Below are 14,412 nucleotides of genomic sequence, written 5' to 3' on the forward strand. Positions count from 1 at the left end.
GCAATATAAGCTGAGGCTAATTCTGCATGAAGATGGGGGAGTGAAGTTGAGTCATACACTCTGTCCACCAATATCTAATTAAGTAACACTCTCTATATAAATCATACATATTTATTTATTTATATATATAAATTATATATAAATAAGTATATATAAATAAAAGTATATATATATATATATATATTATTTATTTATTTTTGGCTGCGTTGGGTCTTCATTGCTGCACATGGGCTTTCTCTAGTTGCGGCGAGCGGGGGCTACTCTTCGTTGCAGTGCATGGGCTTCTCATTGCGGTGGCTTCTCCCGTTGCAGAGCATGGGCTCTAGGAGCACGGGCTTCAGTAGTTGTGGCACGTGGGCTCAATAGTTGTGGCTCTCAGGCTCTAGAGCACAGGCTCAGCAGTTGTGGCGCACAGTCTTAGTTGCTCCAGGGCATGTGGGATCTTCCTGGATCAGGGCTTGAACCCATGTCCCCTTCATTGGCAGGCGGATTCCTAACCACTGCACCGCCAGGGAAGTCCCAATATAAATTATTATTATTATCTTTTACCAGCAAAATTTTTTTAGTAACAACTACGTTAGGAAAGGAACAGAGATAAACCAGAAAAAGTTACAACCAATATACAAGTGGAAGATTTTGCTGAAGCTTAGTGTGGCTCTACTTGTATTTACCAGAAGCAATCCTTGAAAGTTAAAATCAAATCATTAGAATTCTCACAAATAATCCCAAATTTAGAGAGAAGTGGACTGAGAGTATATCCTTATTTGTTTCCTCTTCTACCTAGGGAAGTGGAAATAGCTGTTATATAGGGATGGATGAAAAGAGCAGTGAACAGCCAGAACCTGGGCTGCCTCTCACTGGTCAACGCTTAGGCTCCAGGGCCCTACACTGAACTGGGGAAATGGCAGTGGGACTTCCCATGAAAATGGGATTATGAGCCTGACAAGTATCAGAGAGTACACTAAAAGGAGATTACATAAATCTACAAAATTCCGTCAGAGTACATGCTATTAACCTCTAGGCTATACTGCTCATTTTAGGTTCCCTGGCCACAGTGATTGACTCAGGGATGGACCCCTGGGTCAATCAGAACCCTTCTCTGGGATTTCTCTGCTGTAGCTGGCAGGGAACGGTTACATTTTTGAAAGAAAGGACCACCATCTCTGAACATAGAATGATGTCTGAGTGTTTTAGGAAAGAACAAAGAAAAGTAAAGTTCACTTTTGATTGGGAATAAGAGGATGTCATGACAATCTCACTTGAACCCTTGGTCCAGTCCTGTGTAGTGCCCATCTTACCCAATTATGTAAGACCAAAATCTTCCCCACCTGCTTCCCCCAACCCTTAAATTAGTTTGAGTTTTAATTCTGTTTCTGTCACTTTGGATCACAAGGCTAATACATGGTAACTTACAGTCCAACCAGCATGAGAGTTCCAATTTTCCTGAATCTTTAGGAAATATTAACATGTGAAGTAGCAGAGGGAACAGCATTAACTATGGGAGAAAGGTAAGAATACCATTCCTGAAAAGTGCTTTTTACATAATTCAACATAACTTGGTTCAATTCTTGCCTGTAGGATTTTAAAAAATAAAAGTATAGACACCAGGTAGAAAATTAATTCCACAGAAAATGTATAATAGAGCTCTGAGCAAGTAAAAGAAAACAGAGTTGAAAAATGAATAAATTACTCATTCTGACTTTACCTGCTGATTTTTCCTTTCCATACAACAGAAGAAAGAAAAAGAGAACCTTTTTAAGAGGGAAATTCAGTAAGCAGCTTTCTTAAAAAAAACACTTTTCTGTAGCTGAAATTGCCAGGAATTCAGATGGCCACAATTTTCCTGTGTTCTAGAAGTACATTGCCATATGCTCAGTGCAGAGGCTTTTGATTATAGTTTCTGGATCAAAAGCATCCACAGAGAGAGTTCCAGGTTGTAAACAGTGCTTCAGTTAAAGCACATCTGTCTGAACCAATAATGGATTTTTAGTAAATAGGACTTTTTTCTTTCTAAATCTTAAGAGCCAGAGGTAGATAAAAGAAATGCCCTTTTGCTGTACATGAAAAGGTCACTTTAACAGTATTTATTTCTGAAAAAAAAAATCCTCAAGTTTGTGATTTTCAAAAAAATTTAAAAATATATAGGATGTTATTTTTTACCTGTTTCTAAATTTCTCTCATTGATAATGACGTATGGTGTCGAACATGGTACATTTGTTTGCTTAATATTCTTCCTAGAAAGTTGTTATCTTGGAAAAGAAGGGAGATAAGATTTTGAACTTTTCTCATAGAAGAGTAGGAATGGAGACAGGCTGCTCATTGACAGCATTAGATGACTGGTGTTTTACTAATGTGTGAAAAATAAGGAGACTATAGCAGGACAAGCCATTTTGGGTAGGCAAGACTAAGACTAATTTCAGTGTTTGAAGTAATCGTGGGACATCCATGGTGGAAGATAGTTGGAGAAATGGGATTGGAGCTAAGGAATGATTACAGAGCTAGTAATATAAAACCAAGAAAGAGACATTAAAAGTATCAGGAATTGACCCTCAGGAAGAAAGGTGGTTTCTAAGGAGAGAGGGTGAAGAAAGCAAGGAATGAAGAACCAAAAACTAAAGCTTAGTGACTACCCAATAGTAGTAATCAGGGGTCAGCTCCTCTAATGTAGTCAGGCGGATGGGAGAGGCATCAAGGAAACATAGCAGGGACTTTAAGAAGCATGTTGCTTGAAAAACAGTATGCTTCTCAGATTGTGAAAATAATTAAAGTCTAAGAAGAGAGCATTGGCATTGGATTTAGGATTTTAGATCACTGGTGACCTTCTAAATGCATAAAAAGGACATAAGGAGGCATCAACTGGCAGCAATATCTATAAATTGTCTTTGCCTTTGTACTTATTGTCCTTTTCTCAAGGCAGAAACTGAAAGGAAAACTATGAAGAAAATTACAAGGCTTGGAAGAATTAGCCCACCATGAGGGACTCAGTCCTTCAGCCAAGCCTTGAATCTGACTTGGACACTGAGAGCTCTTGAATAGATGAAGACAGTATCTTCTTTTTTTTCCTTGCCTTCCTTCCTTTTTCTTTTTTCTTTCCTTCCTTCTTTCCTTTCCCCCATACTTCTTTTTAAAATCTTTTTGTTTTAATTTTTGTTTTAGTTTTCCCAATATCTAGAAAGCTCTGACAGGGAAAGATGCTGACTGGAGAATACTTAGACTACAACTGACAAAAGGGCAATGGTTTCCTAGGCTTCAGTCAGAGAACAAGTTCTTTGTAGCACTGGCTCTGGAGCACTGTCCTGAAGGGTCTAATTAGTTTGCTTCTCTGACCTTGATTGCTACCTTTTGAAGAAGCCTTAAAGCCTGTTGAGTCTCCTAAACTTGCCAAGCCCTGCTGCGGTCAGTCTAGTCAGCAATCTTGCCCTGCCCAGGCCTCTTGCTGTCTGACCACACTGCTTAGCTAACCCCATTTGGGTCACACCCTATTGCTTATGGCTCCTTTGGAAAGGCCCATCTAAGAGCTACCTCCTTACATAAATGTAAGGATATTAAACGTTCTTGATGGAGTTTAAAAACCAAGGATATAAGGAATCCAGGGTGGAGGGGTTGGTATTGTCAATGGTAAGTGTAGAAATAGAGACCTTTGGTTAGAGAGGATAGAGGTGGGGCAAGAAATGTTCAACCTGATAGTTTTCACCTTTTCTGCAAAGTGGGATGCTAATCCTTTCCAAAGAGGCAGTATGAATTTTATAATATATGAATTGTGTCTCAATAAAGCTATTTAAAAAAGGAGTACATGTAAGAGATGGGATAGGATTAGAAACTTATTGAGTTTTAGAAGTCATATTCATATTAATATGGCAGTTCCTAGTTAGGGATCCCTTTAATGATGTTTCTATATAGAGCGACTGCAATTGTCTGTATGTTCCCCTCTTCCTTTCTTATTGAAATATTAGATTGCTCCAAAGGTTTCCACAGAACCTTTTCAACTTTCTGGCAGTCATTCCAGGGGAGGAACAAATGGAACATAACCATATGTTTCCTTATCAACAAATGTAAACATGACAGATATAGTAAATACTCTAATACATAAATAATATTTATATAGTCTGCTTTAGGCTGTACTTAACAGACTAGGCAGCCAGTGGTGGCTTAAATAATAAAGACATATAAGTGTGTCATACAATAAAAATAGTTCCAGGATGGTACAGCAACAAAATGTGGGATTTCTCCTGATGGGCACACGTTGACTATAGCAGCTCCAGATTTTTCCTCACCAGAAAACAAAGCAGGAAGGATGGGGAAGGAAAGAGGCATTGTCCTCACTTTCTACTTTTCTTTTACCAGTGAGGAAAATCTTTCTGGGAAGTTACCAAGCAAACTTCCTATTGTATTTCCATGGCCAAAATTGGGTCACACTGCTAACACCTAGCTTCAAGGGAGGCTGGGAAGTGAATGAATAACTGGCTTTTTAGCCTTAGATAAAGAAGTACAAGAAAGGAGGGGACTGGAAATGGCTTTTAGGTAGGCTACCAAACGGTCTGCTACATTATTCACTGGGAAAAAGTATAATACAACCAGAAAATATTTGCTTGAGGAACTCCCAATATGAGCAGATTTCATTTAAACTGAGATAAAACTCAAAAACTGAGGACTAAGACAAGAAAAATCTCAGACTTGATCTCAGACTTGAATAGCAAACAGAACTTCAAAAACCAAAACATGAGCATATGAAAATATTTTATGAAAATAAAACTGTTTAAGGTAGCTTTGTGTTTTGGATTCCAGTCAGTTTGGGAGAACTACAGATTTCTTGTAGTAGCAGCTAACTTTTCCTGGAATTCTCCTGTATGACCCCCAGGTATATACCTAAGGGAACGAAAGGCATGGATGTTTCTGTCCCAAATAAGTTAGCTGAAAGTGTTTCTAACAACTACTCCTAATTATGATATTTGTTTTTCTTTTCATTCAGTTTTGAATTGGGTCACATTAAGCATCTCTATATTTCTCAATGAGGTTTTAAGTAAAACACTAAAAAAGTGCTGGTATTTGGGAAAGTGTAACCTAATTTTTCAGACCTTGGATCCCTGCAAAACTCAAAAACTTAGAAAAACAAAACAACTGTTTTTCGTTCAGACTGTGACCATGTCATATGTTGTGAAGGAGTACTACTAATTAGTAACTTCCCAACTCAAAGAATATTCATTGTACTGTGGCTGAGGGCCTGCCATATCAGTAAACAAAGATGTTGAGGCCATCTAGCCATCAGCCACTGCAGCTGTCCCCGACTGTGCACCCTGAGGGGATTCAGGATGGAGAAAAGCAGGATACTGGCCCTAGATAGTTAAGGTGCATATCAAAGGAACAATTTCAATAAGCCCAGACTCTTGCATCTTCCCATATATAGAAAAGTGCTAAATTCATTAATTTGACATGTCTGATTTTCTTTAATTAGCAGTAATCTCTTCGTGTTCCAACTACCTTTTTTGGGGGAGGGAAACTTCTAGGTTGTGCAATATTTTTCAGTTGACAGTACCTTTTTATTATATAAATTGAGAAAAAGAACCACACTGGTTTTTCAATGTTATTAATGAATGAAGAAATTGTTCATAATTCTAACTTTGAGTACATTGACCCTTGGATTTTTACTTTTAAAAAGGAAATACAGGACTGATTAAAAAGAGTACCCTATGCACTATTATGAGAGTCTATAGTATAGAAAAGAAGTTATTTAGACACATTCAAACCGTAGGCTTCAATTTCTGTCTTTTCCAGTGTATCACAGCTGACTTCCTCTAAAGATAAGTAGGAAAAGTTATTACCAGATTCTGCTTATAATTAAGAATATTCTTTCCAAAGATTGTACACAAAAGACATTAAAGAAGAAAGAAAATTCACAAATAAGAGCCTATGGAAGGGACTTTCCTTGCGGTCCAGTGGTTGGGACTCCAAGCTTCTACTGCAGGGGGCGGGTTCCATCCCTGGTCAGGGAACTGAGCCCCACATGCCTCACGGCACGGCCCAAACAAAAGAGTCTATGGGGATCCACTCAGAACCCCAGAGGTGGTATAAAGATTATTTGAAACTGAAGACATTTGAGATTCAACAGATAAAGAAAGAAGCTGCCTTGGAGCTTCTTTTATTAAAAGCAGAAACTTTTGGGTAATGAGGTTGCCATAAATTCCCTCTTCTGGCAGCTTTTACTCCCAGGAAGGAAGCCAAGAGTAAATCTATTATAAATCCCCTCTCTGGTGAGATTTATAACCTTTAAGAGGAAAGACCACGGGTACCTGCTTAGAAAAACATTATCACAGACTTCTATCTCTCCTTTGTTCTCCTAAAACCCATTTGTCTCTCTTAAATAAATTTATAATTCTTCCCAAAGAAGTCTTTTCTCCTCTCTCCTTTTCTCTTACTGAGTCAGGTATATAAGCCTCTAACTTCAACGACTTAATGAGCTAGCTACTTCTTTTGTTAGTTCCATTATGCATACAAATATACTGTTTTTCTCCTGTTAATCTGTCTTTTGTCACTTTAATTTGCATGCCCCCAATTAGTATACGGAAGAGGGTAGAGGAAAAGTTTTTTTCCTACCCAGCAAGTCTGCCAGTTTTCACAAATGGTGCTATTGGCATTTTTGGTGGGACAGTTTTTTGTTGCATGGAACTGTCCCATAATTTCAGGACATTAAGTGTTCCTGGCCTCTGCCAACAGGGCTCACACACCCCACTGCCCCCCATCTCACAACATGTCAACCAAATATACCCTGTACATATCCTAAATAGGATTGTCAGATAACATTTGGATTTCATATCATTTCAGAATAATTTTTATGTAAGTATGTTCCAAATATTATTTGACAAATGTATGATGACATGTATTGAGTAGTACGTACATCTTACAGAGTAGTTTCATTGCCATAAAAATCCTCTGTGCTCCAGCTCCCTGTATTTTTATTTTTTTAATTTTTATTTATTTATTTATTTTAAAGAATTTATTTACTTTATTTTTGGCTGTGTTGGGTCTTCGTTGCTGCTTGCAGGCTTTCTCTTGTTGCTGTGAGCGGGGGCTACTCTTCATTGCAGTGCTCGGGCTTCTCATTGACGTGGCTTCTCTTTGCTGTGGAGCATGGGCTCTAGGTGCGCGGGCTTCAGTAGTTGTGGCTCGTGGGCTCAGTAGTTGTGGCTCTTGGGCTCTAGAGCACAGGCTCAGTAGCTGTGGCGCTCGGGCTTAGCTGTTCCACGGCATGGGGGATCATCCCGGACCAGGGCTCAAACCCTGCATTGGCAGGCGGATTCTTAATCACTGCGCCACCAGGGAACCCCTCCCTGTATTTTTAAATGCTTAATCTGGCAATCCTAATCCAAAATCTCCCTAGAGGGGTGGTACCACCATTCATGAGAACTACCTCCTCTTAGAAAGAGCCTTGCCAACTTGTCTAACATTCAAGAATTCAAAAATATTGCAATCATTCATTTATTCAGCAAATATTAAGTTGCAACATTTTAAAGTGTTTACTGGGTATCTTAAGTTTCATTAGGTATTGTAAAGAACAAAAATAAATAAGACATAATCCTTAATCTCCAGGGACAGTCAAATGCTCGTTCCCCCACATCAGCTAAACAGTCTGTGGATACGACAAAGCTGAGTTTATTGTTTACTGCAGTAAGAAAGAACACTACCACAAAAGTGTCTTAATGGTGTCTCAGAGAGAGGACAAAGTTGGGATATTTATTGAGATTTTGAAGTTTGGTTCAAGGCAGGTCTTTTAACTTTAGGCGGAGAGGAGTGTTGATTAGGATTGCACATGGATCATTATATGAATGACATGGATGTTATAGTTTAGAATTAGTGGACACAGCAAGGTGAGGCTTTGGGGGCAAGTCTTGGGAGGTAAACTGTTGTTCGATACCTTCTATTGATGAGTTGATGATTCTCCCAGGAAATTCCACCATTTGACATTTTCCTCTAGGTCAAATAGTTAATGCTTGTTTACCTTTTCCTGGGAAAATCAGTAATTATCCTGGACAGTTATGCTTAGAATTTCAGAGGTACACTCTTGCTTTTCACAATTCCACAACCACGACCTCATAGACTATAAATTTCTCAGTGATTCTACATGTAACCAAAATGTGGATGACCTTTTGTTGTCTTCTAAAGATGATCTAAGTCCCAAGACTGATTCTCTCTACTTACTGTTTTAGCTCAGAAACGCTGTAAGTTTCCCAAAGAGAATTTATAATTTTATCAAAGTTCTTTAGCTAGGACATAATATATCCGGAGGAGATAAACCCTTTCTTTCTGACAGACTATAGGCTGTTCAAAGCTTTGCCAGGCCAGTAACAAAGACAATTACGAAGAATCCTAGATGGCACTGACTTTTTCAGAAAGTGGATTCCCAACTCTTCTGAAATAATGACGTCTTTGAATAGCGTCTGTTAAAAGCAGCTTTATGAACTAAGTCTTTGGTAAGGAAACCTCTTCTTTTGAAACCTAAACATGAACGGGCCTTTTGTGATTTATAATCAGCTTCCCACTGTGCTTTGTCTAACGATAGTAGTCACAGCAACTAATCTAGTAGAAACATCGACACATTATTAGGGGGACCCCCTTTAAATCCGATGTTCCTCCATACTGTAAAATCTTTGATCCTCACTGAAAACACACCACAGTTCTTCGTAAATAAACTTACCTCCTGTGAAATCCTATTACATTTTTTGTTACATATTTCTGATGATTGTTATAATATATACTTTAAATCCTGCTACATTCCTTCTGTTACCGAGTCCAAGCTCGCTCTGCTCGCCGCATGACAGGCCAGTAAATCGGAGACGAGGTGTTGAGGCAAGGAGTGCCACTTTATTCGGAAAGCTGGCAGACCGAGAAGATGGCAGACTAGGGTCTCCGAAAAAACATCTTATCGGGGTTTGGATGCCAGTTTCTTTTATAAAACAGAGAAGGGGAGGAGATGAGGAAGTAAAGTAAAAAGGCCATAAGATTTGCAAATATCCCCTGGAATGGCCAGCCTAGGGGAGGGAATGTGTTAATTTCTTCTTTCTTGCAGCCATCCACAGGTGGACAGGGTCAGGATGTTCCCTGAACAAAGGCACTCTGGTTTAACATTCAGGCAGAGGGGCAGGGTTCCCTGAGGCAGACCATGGTGTATAGACAGTATCCTTGTAGTGATCAAAAGTAACAGGAAGCGAAAGTTAAAGTAAGAGAAACAGATCCAACATGTAGTCAGATTTGGCTCTTCCCTGTTACACAAGGACTTGCATTTTGGGTGGCTAGAAAAATTGGCTGACCGAAATAAGAGATGAGTTTATCGTGGGAAATGTGGGTACCCTGATCCCTGCCTCGAATAAAGCAATTTAAAGGAAAGGAAGCAATTTGGTAAAAGCATAGTTCTTGATTAATAAATGGGGTGTTTTACCTGAAAGTTTCTGTTTTTACTATTACAAATATATCTTGACCCTGATAAATAGTCTTACTTATATTTTTAACTGCCCTAAGACTTAGCTTTAAGAAAAGAATTACGCCACATGTTCAAAATATACCTTCTCCTACCACAATCTAGTTGCTGCAGATTTTTGAAACCTCATTCTGGACAAGCATAAATTTGTGCAAATGTACCTACTTTTAACCAGATGTTATTCAATTTGAAAAGCAGTCATATTCTGATATTCAGGTGCACAAAGCAACTTTTAGACTTGGCCAATATTCTTATACCTGAATAACAAATTTACCTTTGTGTGTCTGTGTATGTGCATATATCTGTATACGTGTACCCACAAGTATCATTTCCTATTTTTGTAGTATCCTTTTACAACCTAAAACCAACATTACATGCTGTCACTTAATGGTTTCCTAATTATTATTGCTATGTAGCATTGTTAGTAAACATTGTACATGGAGAGAAGTATTACAGTTAAATCAGCTGAACTACAGTTCAATGCCCTTAACCCAGTAGGTTTTTATTTAGAACATAAGCAGAGTAAAATCTAATGATAGACACAGGAACATGTCATACCTTTGTTCTGTTTTCTTTTTTTTGAACCTTAGGTTTCGAGGGTTAAGCTAATAACCATACTTCCTTGTTCATGGCACAGATGTGCAACCCTTCCTCCCATCCTCTCACTTTTTAAAAAATTTTAGGTAAGGGAAATATTTTACACATGTACTCTTTTTCTGCAGGGTTTAGAGGGAAGTCTTAGGAGTCAGAGAGACTAGAGTTTGGATCCTGATTCTTTGCCACTTAATGAGCGTGCAATCTTGGGTAAATGATTTGACCTCTCTGAGACTCCATTTCCTCATCTGTAAAATAGGAATAATAATAACCTCATCGTGGGGTTGTTGTAAGAATTGGATTATGTGCTTAGAGTGCTCAGCACAGCATCTGGTACATGTTAAGTGCTCGTTACATTTTTGCTACTGTTATTATATCACCAATGGCATAAGAACTTTTGGTCAAAGAGCTATCCAGGCTAGGAATATCCACTATCAGTATGCTGCATAACTTTAAGCAAGTCACTTTGCCAAAGTGTTACTTTGTTTCTGCAACTAAGACATGGAAATGACATTACAAATTGTGCCTTCTAAATAAGATTGTGAAAAGTTAAAGCCCTAAATAAATGTTAATAATTTATGCCACCTCATTAAAATCTGTAGTTATGTTTATAATCCTGAAGATAAGTATAATTAATATTTGGTATTAGTAGTGTGCCTTCCACTCAGGCATTAATAAGACATTGCAAAGATGAGCAAGCATAGAGCATTGAACCTACCTAAGGTTATGGACTCAGTAAGACAGGAGGAGCAGATATTCTGTAAATGACCGGCAATCAGAAATTTATCTTTTCTGAAGATTTTCATGTTTATTCCCAAACTGTAAATAACAAGCCCTCAGTGAACCTTACCAGCTGCTCTTTTAGGAAGTGTGTGGCACTAAGTGGGAGCTGATACTGTGGGCCCCTAGGCCACTTGAATAGCTATGGCCATTCCTCTCCTCTCCGATGCCTAATTCTGACATAATATTTAGCTCCAAAGGAGGAAATGTTATGCTGTAAAATGATGGAACTCCTGGGCCCCCAAGGCACTCTGCTCTGACCCTCACATCTCAAGGCACAAGATTATCATTATTGGCTCATTGGCCTGTTTTTTTGTTTGGTTGGTTTTTGTTTTTTTGCGGTACGCGGGCCTCTCACTGTTGTGGCCTCTCCCGTTGCAGAGCACAGGCTCCAGACCCACAGGCTCAGCGGCCATGGCTCACGGGCCCAGCTGCTCCGCAGCACGTGGGATCTTTCCGGACCGGGGCACGAACCCGTGTCCCCTGCATCAGCAGGCGGACTCTCAACCACTGCGCCACCAGGGAAGCCCCTCATTAGCCTGTTTTAATTGTAGGGCTGTATAGAGCAGTAACATGGAGCCTTTGAGTCAGACTGCCTGTGTTTGAATCCCAGCTCTCATGCTCACTAGCAGTATAAACTAAACCCCTTAGGGCTTTAGTAGGGTTGACAAAACTAACACCTACCTCAGACCAGCACCTGGACCATACTAAAGGCTCTATTAACATTGGCAAATTAGTTTTACAGCCAAAACTGTATGCCTAACTGGAATGTTGTTCACCTAAAAGGTAAAATTAGAGGACGAAGTTGGCTTAAATTGAAATAATTTATATGAGCAGTTGCCATCAAGATACCGATGTGAATCACTTCGTAGTGACATAAATAACACCAGTTCTTTTCTCCTCATTGCTAAAATTGCTAAAATTCCAAGTTAATATAGCACAGAGGATGTGTGTGGGCTTTTAAGTCAGTCATGACACTTACTGGGTGTCAGTTACCTTGATTTTTCCATCTGTAAAATGGTTAAAAATAGTACCTTCTTCACAGAGTTGTTGTGAGGTTTAGATGAGAAAATGAAAGTAAAGTGATTAGCATAGTTTTGACAAACAGTAAATACTTAATATGTGATTTATAATAAATGTTCGTGGTGGTTATTGCTGTTTTAAGTAAAATAATAATGCATATAAGCCCCTTCTGATATTTTTAGTTTTAACCATGATTATCACAAATTTAAATGTGTTCAGAAGTGGGACTTCTCATTGTAGATTTAGACATATAGAAACAATTTGAGAACAATCCTATGTCTGGGCCACTGTAGACACGTGTATAAATACTGTTCAATGAATGCCCTCTGAGTACACTGAATGTTTTCCTTTCTTCTATGAACCTTGCATCTCAGTCTTTTTTACTTTTTTTACCTTACTATTTCAGGTCAGTTTAGCTGAGGGAGATTGTTTATGCCATCACTAAGCCTTGCAGTATCTAATGTAGTCTTGAACTGAATCTGTTAGAAGCAGCTAAAAGAAGCCATAGCCAGTTGGCATTAGCTGAAAAGCATGTATGAAGAGTTTGGAGAAACATTTTTAAAGAGTAATAGGAAATGAATCAGACAGTATTTCCTTGGATTTAAATGCCTTGCATGTATATTGAAGTTTGGATTACCTTCTCTGTGGACTAACTCTGGCAAAATTTTAGTTACCATTTTCCCTCATCCAGTTTACTCTGCTTAAAGCTCATTACTGTCCTAACAGACTAAAATTAATTTTAACATTAGCTCAAGCAAAATGTCACAAGAAAGGTAAACCTTTACCTCCACTCTTCCTCAAATGCATTCCAATGCAAAATAGTAGTTTTACATTACGAGTTGCTCTCAAATATTCAAAGCACTGCCATTGATCATTTAAATAAACACTTTTTAAAAAATTGTAATAATAAATTAACAAAAACTTTCAGCAAAAAATATATTTGCCTATAATTGCCAAGAGGAAGCAGAATTGAGTGTACCTATTCATATACTTTCAGTAGGTTTATTAAATTCTCTTTCCCTTATCAGAGCTCTTAATCCAAACTTTATCTTCATTTGCAAAAACGTTGTTGTGGCAACACTGGGACTCATGGCGCTAGAACGTGGCCAGGTCAGAATACACCAGAATCTGCGCCTTCCTGTATGTTCATAGCTCTATTTATGGCATTTGTCATTTATTGGCTATATGTGATTTTTTTGATTGTTTGTGTACAAATCGAAGAGATACCTCTTAGAATTCCTGTTGCCTGGGATAATGTCTTGTTGGGAGGAAGGAGGAAAGGAGGGAAGGGGGGAAAGAGGGAGGGAAGGAAGGAAAGGGTACAAGTGTAGAGCTAGAGTCAGAGAAGTGGGTCTAAGAAAACACTATTGTCATTATGCTCTCCCATCTTCTGTATAGATTTTTGTTGGCTGCTCTTTTCTGTCTCTCTCCAATTTCTTGATGATTCTAGCCTTAAAGAGAAGTAATTCCAAGAGCTTTTCTTTGTTGTCATGAATGGATTCAGTAATTTTAATACCCATCAGCAGTAATAATATAGTTAATTAGAAATATTTTTATTATAGGATTCAAAATAATCTACACCGAATAATTCACAGGTCTATCATTTATGGTCTTGTCCATCCTCCTTCTTCAAAGTTTAATTTATGTTTCTGTCAGCCCTGGGATCAGTAAAAGCTTCCGAGATGAGAAAAGAAAAAGAAACCTAACATTGCTTTCCCTCTATACTCTAACTTTCTCTTTTATCTGTAGGAGCTAATAGTATTAGTTTGGAATCACATTTATTTGTTGCCCTAAAGGTATGTTAAATAATGTATAATGACACATACAATTGTTTAAATGGCTTTTAGGAGTACTGCTCTTTGACACCAGAAGACACTTGATTGAGTGCATTCTTTATGATTGCAAGATAGCACAGCTCATTAACCTGAGGGATAGAATGGCATTTGCTGTATATTTTACTGTTTCAAGAATACAATTTTCCTAAGAGATTATGTTGTCATGGGTCTTCTTAATATTTTAAGGGAAACACATTAATTTAACTTTTAAAATATTGTATTTCCTTCTTTGAATAGATAGTACAGTCACATGATTTAAAATTTAAAAGATACAAAAGGGTATATAGTGAGATGTCTCTCTCCTGCCCTTGTCTCCCAGCCACCCAGTTCCTGGAGGTAATCACTGTGTTTTGGGTACTCTTCCAGACATATTGTCATACTGATTTTTGACACATCTCATTTAACCTAAGCACCTGTTCAGCTCAGCCTCTAAACATCAAGTAGTCGTTTCTCCCTGCTGGCCATTTGCTATAAATTGATTCACAAAATGAAAACATTCAGTTTAATTGAACTCCCACTTGATGAACTTGGTAGAATGTCACAATTGCTGGGGTTAATTTAAAGAATGTTTTAAAGAAAACCAAGTGTTACAGAGTCTAGATGGATCTTTAAAAAAATAGTAAACTAGTGTCTTTTCTTGGGTTTGTCTGTCAGTTACACGGATAACTTTCATATTAGAGAATTCTTTGTTGTTGTTGTTATTGAATCTCA

Source organism: Mesoplodon mirus (assembly GCF_964341445.2).
Source record: "Mesoplodon mirus genome assembly, chromosome: 5".
Classification (NCBI taxonomy): domain Eukaryota; kingdom Metazoa; phylum Chordata; class Mammalia; order Artiodactyla; family Ziphiidae; genus Mesoplodon; species Mesoplodon mirus.